The following is a 7,679-nucleotide window of genomic DNA, read 5'->3' on the forward strand; positions in this document are numbered from 1 at the left end:
GAGTTATATAGAAATATACAAAATAGAGAGAACTTGAATTAAAATTCAAGAACTTTTGAGTTTATAAATTAAATAGTTTCATTTAAAGTTGAAGTTGGATAATGGGTTACAGTAAAGTAATGGAGGCAAGACTACGGTTTGTAAAATCCGATAACAAGGAAATCAAGCGTTTGCAACTATTAAGTGCTACCATGATTTGCAAGATGAAACTTCGCATTGCACACCAAAAAGTTTTTTCGGATTTTGAAAATATTGTCATAGCTCGTGGAAATTTCAGACCTCATGAAATGTTAATTGAGAATATTAAAACTGATAATAATGATGATGATTATGACAACGAGGAGGAGGAGGAGAAGAAACCGAGCAGTCATCTTGATTGCATGGTTTCTGTTTTGAATATATTCCGCAAGTTTCACTTTAATCTTTTTCAATTCCACTTTCAATCCTTAAACTTCTCTTATATCCAATTATAATGTTTCTATTTGATTTATCTCTAATGGGAATACCACTTGTTTGGCCACTCCAAGTCCCACTCCCAACCATTCTTGAGAATCTCTTGTTCGAATTACTGAATTTCTTTAATCGCGTAAGAAAGTAACATGTCTTCTCTCCATCGATAATTTGCCATGGCTCTAAGTCTCCAAATACATCCTTTAGTTTGATTACATGGGGACGTGGAAAAATTCCATCGAGCATGAACCTTTTTAGATGGTTGAACTCTTAATCACTAGGATGGAATCGAAAACCTAAATTATGCTTAGATCTTGATAACGCCATGTTATTTGTATTTATTTTTTTTGGTATGTGTAAAAAGATCGGTGTAATATAATTTAATTGAATGTAGTGGAGTTTATATAATATGTTAATTAAGCCTAATCTATCTAATATTATACATGTATCAAATGTGTATCTAGTGCATTTGCATGTATCTGGATACATGACTATCTCCCTCCCATATTCTCGCTAGCCTCCCTCCCCATCTCGCTCTCCTCTCTCCTTATTTTAGTGTATATGGTAGCAAAATTCCTTATTTTATTGTATCTAATTGTAAAAATACATGTATCTTTCTCATTGTATGATAAGAAACTCTTAATTAGTAGTAAGATATGTAAATTATATAAAAATATATGTAGAATAAATATATATCACTACATCAAAAGTGATCTTTAGTGGCAATTAGATATCGACAATAGATCAATTGCCGCTAAATGTGTATTTTTAGCGGTAATTAACACTATTTGTATATGTCCCTAAAGCCTTTAGCGACATTGGATCTAATGACACTTAAGTAATGCCGGTAAAGACTTTAGCATTCTTTATTAATGTGTTTATTAATTGCCGCTAAAAGTTACTTTTGTTGTAGTGTATGGTATGTATGTATGTGTCACGCCTCGAGCCTAAACGCTGGACGTGGCCGGCACTCGAAGACCATTGTTGGCCCCAAGCGAACCCTTGGCCTGGCTTACTTAACTCAGCGGAAGACTTAACTCAACAAAGAAAACTCAAGTAATAGTTTAAATGATAACATCTTAGCCAAAATAACAACTTATGTCTCAAAACAAAGTATCTGCAAATACATAGCTGAGAGACTCAAAACTAACTGTCTGACTGTCTATGAAGATTCTATAATACTGAGATGGATGTTGGGATAGACCCCACACTACATCCTAATAAAGAAAACTAGGAAAGAGAAATAAAAGAGTCCTCCGGAATGCAAGTAGGCTCACCACTGACTCTGGAGTGCTCAACTGGATCAACGGCGCGCTGGATGATCATCCTGGTTACCTGCGTCTACATCATAATAAGATGCAGGCCAACTGGCATCAGTACATTGAATGTACGAGTATGTGAGTTGGAATGCTAAACAACAACTTAAGCTTGAAAGGAGTACAAATGAACACTTACATTGGCTCTGTTTAACTCATGAACAACTGAACTCAATATAAAGCAATAAGACACATGCAATATATATAAATCTTGTAAAACACTGTAAAAAACTTAGTTCGTTAAAGATAAAGCAATAATAAACTCAACTTTACTTAAATATTAAAGTAATATAACTTTTGTGCGAGATTCTCTAACCGACAACCACCACTATGAGCCTAAGTGGTGATACAACGTCTTGCCCACGTTCCCAGAACTGTGCTATAATTTTCCGTCATATAGAACGCTTAACTTAGTGGATCAACTAGTCTATGCTAAGAGCATCTTAAGGAGTCATCTAAAAAGTATGATCCTTTACTACCCATGATGGCTACATGGTTGATGGAGACTTAAGTTAATATGAACTCGCATCCCCATACCGGTGTTCAATACTACTCCCAAATATACTTAGCTCATATGTTTGTCAAAACAAAACCCTTTCTTTGAATTGAGATAATACTCAAAACTTAACTTAAAAGCTCTCTTGGAATTGATGTTCCCTTTTTCTTGATCAAATGAAAAAATATTTATAAACTCTTTGGGAATACTTAGGTCCCTAATAGCTTTTCATGAGAAATGAACTCAACTCTTACTCTTTGCTTTACTTGAAACTTGAGCCTTAAAACGAAGTTAAAACGTTTAATAAAGACTTTTGAAAACTTTAAGAAACTTTACATTGACTTGTTTCTTAACTTCTAGACTTGACTCTTAACTTCTTTGACTTTGATCTTAACTTTCCTTGAATTAGATTATGAATTCAAGGTTCATGATCTCATGTTTATGGATGATTTCATGATGTTTATATGTACCTTAGAGTGTTCGAATCGACTAGGAAACATTGGTACATTGCTTAGGAACTAGTACGAAAAGGTGGGAAACTAATGAGGAGAACTGGCGTCCCTGACGCTCTGAGAGGCGCGGGGCACCAACCCTCGAACTTCAGAGGGCTCTTGCTGGCGCTTTGGCTGGCGCGACGTGCCAGAGGAACTTTTGTGGCACTTTGGCAGGCGCGACGCCCCAAGCCCTTGCCCAGAAAATCCCCAATTTTCTTCTTCGTTTTTCATCTCTAAACCCTCCAATCTTCCCTAGTTCTTTCCCCAAACACTTAGGATCAATTGTACCCTCAATACACCATAAATCTAACTAAAAAAACATCCCAGAAACATGAATCAAATCAACCCCCAAGCATTAACAATTCAACCCATAAGAATTCTACAATGTTCTTCAGGAACTTCACTTTCTTAACATTCAAACGACTCCAAATTTGTTGAATTGAAACCAGTTAGTGTGTGGGTGTACTAACCCAACACGAAAGAAATCTCACATACCTTAATAGGGATCACCCCCGACGAATTCAACTCCAAACTCTTGATGTTCTTGGCGAAATTTTAGCTTTTCTCCCTTTCTTTCTTCCTTTCGCTTTTCTCCAAGCCCTAAGCGTTCTTTAATTCTCCAAACTGATTTAGGTTATTCTTTTACCCTAATAAACCCCTAAAAATGAATTAGGAAATAAATTATAGAAAAGACTACTTTGCCCTTCCCTAAATCCGGATTGGAACTTTCCTCAATCCAACAATCCAACTTTCGAAAGGCATATATCACTCATATGATGTCGAAATCATGCAATCTCGGCGGCGTTGGAAAGATCCCTTCAAGGGATTTCCAACCATATCAAGATCTTCTCCTAACTCCTCCTGAGCGAGGAGTTATGGCCGTTTGAAAATGGCCAAAACTCACTTTCTTAACTTAGACAAAATTTCCAGATTTCCTTATTCTTTCCAAAAAATCAATATTTAAATCTCTTTATAGTCGTTTCTAGGTACGAGATGTTACAATATCTCCCCCTTGGGAACATTCATCCTCGAATGAGATTTATTTCACTAAGCTAAGGGTAGCAACATCAAGTTCAACACTCAACAAGCAAAAGCAAGTAACAACATGCATACTCATAATTTAGCTAGTACTAAGAATAGGATTAGTACCTTGATCTGAATTTTCTCCGGATTCAAAGAGGTGTGGATATATCTTCTTCATATCCTCTTCAGCTTCCCAAGTAGCTTCTTCAACAAATTGGTTCCTCCAAAGTGCTTTGACTGATGCGACCTCCTTTGTTCTCAACTTGCGAACTTGGCGATCTAAAATCTGGACCGGAATCTCCTCATAAGAGAAATTATCCTTAATCTCAACATTTTCAGTTTGCACTATCAATGAAGGATCTCTCATGCACTTCTTCAATAAAGAGATGTGAAATACCGGATGAACTGCTGCTAACTCTTGAGGTAGTTCTAACTCATAAGCTACATTACCAATTGTCTTGACTATGCGATAATGTCCAATATACCGGGGACTAAGTTTCCCCTTCTTACCAAACCTCATAACACCCTTCATGCGCTAAACCTTCAGATACACCCAATCATCTACTTTGAACTCTAGTTGCCTTCTCCTAACATATGTGTAGGATTTTTGACGACTCTGTGCCGTTTTCAGCCTCTCTTGAATCACCTTCACCTTTTCCATAGCTTGGTGAACCAAATCTGGTCCTATCAACCCTGCTTCACCGACTTCAAACCATCCAATAGGAGATCTTCATCTTCTCCCATAAAGACCTTCATATGGAGCCATCTGGATGCTAGAATGATAACTGTTGTTATAAGCGAATTCAATGAGAGGTAGGTGATCATCCCAATACCTTTGAAATCAATCACACAAGCCATCAACATATCTTCTAATGTCTGAATAGTACGCTCTGCTTGTCCATCTATCTGAGGATGAAAGGTAGTATTCAAGTTCACCTTTGACCCCAAACCTTTCTGAAAAAATTTCTAGAATTGTGCAGTAAATTGTGCACCTCTATCTGAAATAATAGAGACCGGAACTCCATGAAGTCTTACCACCTCTTGAATATAAAGCTTAGCATAATCTTCTGCTGAGTTGGTAGTCTTCACCGGCAAAAAGTGGGTTGATTTTGTCATTCTGTCGACAATCACCCAAATAGAATCATGTTGTCTGCGAGACTTTGGCAAACCTATGATGAAATCCATATTAATCATCTCCCACTTCCATTCTGGAAGTTCTATATTTTGCGCCAAACCACCGGGCCTTTGGTGCTCGACTTTCACTTGCTGGTAATTCGGACACTTAGCAACAAACTCTGCAATGCCCTTCTTCATGCCATTCCACCAATACACTTCTCTCAAATCACAATACATCTTTGTGAAACCTGGATGAATGAAATATCTGAAGCAATGAGCTTTCTCCATGATCCTCTCTTGGAGTTCATCCATCATTGGTACACACAATCTACCTTGATATCTCAATACACCATCTCCCCCTTGTTCAAAAGCTAAAACTCTTTGCTTTTGAACATTTGCCTTCAAGTCGAGCAAAATGGGGTCTTGGTCTTGCTTTTCCTTCACTTCTGACACTAGTGATGATTCAGCCCCGTTCGTCACCACTATTCCTCCTTTCGTGGAATCTATGAGTCTGACTCCCAGGCGTGTAAGTCTGTGCACATCTTTGGCTATCTCCCTCTTTTCTTCCTCAACATGGGTGATACTACCCATATATAACCTTCTTAAAACATCAGCAACAACATTAGCCTTCCCTGGGTGGTAAAGAATACTCATGTCATAATCCTTGAGGTAATTCTAACCACCTCCTGTGTCTGAGATTAAGCTCTTTCTGAGTGAACACATATTGCAAGCTCTTGTGGTAAGTGAATATATCAGCATGAACACCATACAAGTAGTGTCGCCAAATCTTCAAGGCAAAAACTACCGCAGCTAACTCTAAGTCATGGGTTGGATAATTCTTCTCATGAACCTTCAACTGTCTGGAGTCATAGGCTATCACCTTGCCATTCTGCATTAACACACAACCCAAACCAAATCTGGATGCATCACAGTACACCACAAAACCTTGAGTACCCTATGGTAAGGTCAAAACTGGGACACTCGTCAACCCCTTCTTCAATTCCTAAAAACTTTTCTCACAAGCTTCAGACCATTCAAACTTCACTGATTTCTGAGTCAACTTCGTCAAAGGAGAGGAAATGGACGCGAAAGCCTCAACAAATCTCCTATAATAGCCAACCAAGCCCAAGAAACTCCTAATATGAATTGGAGATGTAGGTCTAGACCAATTCTGCGCTACCTCAATTTTCTGAGTATCAACTCTAATACCATCACCGGAAATAATATGGCCCAAGAATGCCATAAACTCAAGCCAAAACTCACACTTAGAGAACTTCACATACAACTCTCTATCCTTCAAGGTCTGAAGAACTATTCTGAGATGACTAGCATGATCTTCTTCATTCCTTGAATAGATTAGTATGTCAACAATGAAGACGATAACAAACATATCTAAATAAGGTTTGAAGACCCTGTTCATAAGATCCATGAACGCTGCTGGTGAATTGGTCAAACCAAAGGACATGACCAAGAACTCATAATGGCCATATCTAGTCCTGAATGCTGTCTTTGGAATGTCACATTCCCTAACTTTCAACTGATGGTAGCCTGATCTAAGGTCAATTTTTGAAAAACAGGTGGCACCCTGAAGTTGATCAAATAAATCATCTATCCCTGTAAGGGGATACTTATTCTTGATGGTAACCTTATTTAATTGACGATAATCTATACACATCCTAAGGGAACCATCTTTCTTTCTCACAAACAAGACCGGAGCGCCCCAAGGTAAGACACTTGGTCGAATGAAAACCTTATCTAATAGATCTTTTAACTACTTTTTCAACTCTGCTGGTGCCATTCTGTATGGCGGAATAGAGATAGGACGAGTATCTGGAATGAGGTCTATGCCGAAGTCTATTTCTCTCTCAGGAGGGACTCCGGGTAGATTATCACGAAAAACTTCTAGAAACCCTCTTACTAAATGAACTGACTGAATGGGAGGTACCTCAGCACTTGAGTCATTAACTCGGACTAAGTGATAGATACAACCCTTTGAAACTAACTTTCTTGCCTTAAGTACGAAATGAACGACCCTTAGGCACTGCTGAACTACTACTCCACTCTATAACTGGCTCATTAGGAATCTGAAACATGACAACTCGAGTTCTGCAATCTATGGAGGTATAAAAGGCATGAAGCTAGTCCATACCTAGAATGACATCAAAATCTACAATGTCTAGTTCAATTAAGTCAACCACGGTGTCTTTGTGATTGATGGAAATGACACAATCACGATAAACTCGCTCAACTAGAATAGACTCCACGACAGGTGTGGAAACACAGAAAGGTTCACAAAGTTTCTCAGGGATAACATCAAACTTATTTGCAACATAAGGGGTCACAAAATATAAACTTGCTCCTGGGTCTAGCAAAGCATAAACATCAAAAACAAAGACTTTGATCATACCTGTGACAACATCTGGAGAGTTCTCTTGCTCTTGGCGACTGGTGATTGCGTAAAGGATGTTTGCTCCTCCGCCAGTACCAGAAGTAGCTCCTCTAGGTGCAGCCCTGTCTGGTGGAGCAACTGATGAAGACTGGGAACTATTGCCTAGATTTCCACTACCTTGCTTATTCTTATGACACTCTTTCAAGAAATGTCCCTCTTGTCCACATTTGAAACAACCTGTCAAGCCATCACGACATTTACCTGGGTGGGTTCTCCCACACTTAGCACATGTAGGAGCCCAACTACCTCCTTGTGCCACACTACCCTGGGACTGCGCTGGTTTAGATATGAAGTTCTGCGAATTCTAACCATAATATTCGCCTTTCTTTCGATGT

Source organism: Solanum tuberosum, unplaced genomic scaffold (assembly GCF_000226075.1).
Source record: "Solanum tuberosum cultivar DM 1-3 516 R44 unplaced genomic scaffold, SolTub_3.0 scf00029, whole genome shotgun sequence".
In the NCBI taxonomy this organism is placed as follows: domain Eukaryota; kingdom Viridiplantae; phylum Streptophyta; class Magnoliopsida; order Solanales; family Solanaceae; genus Solanum; species Solanum tuberosum.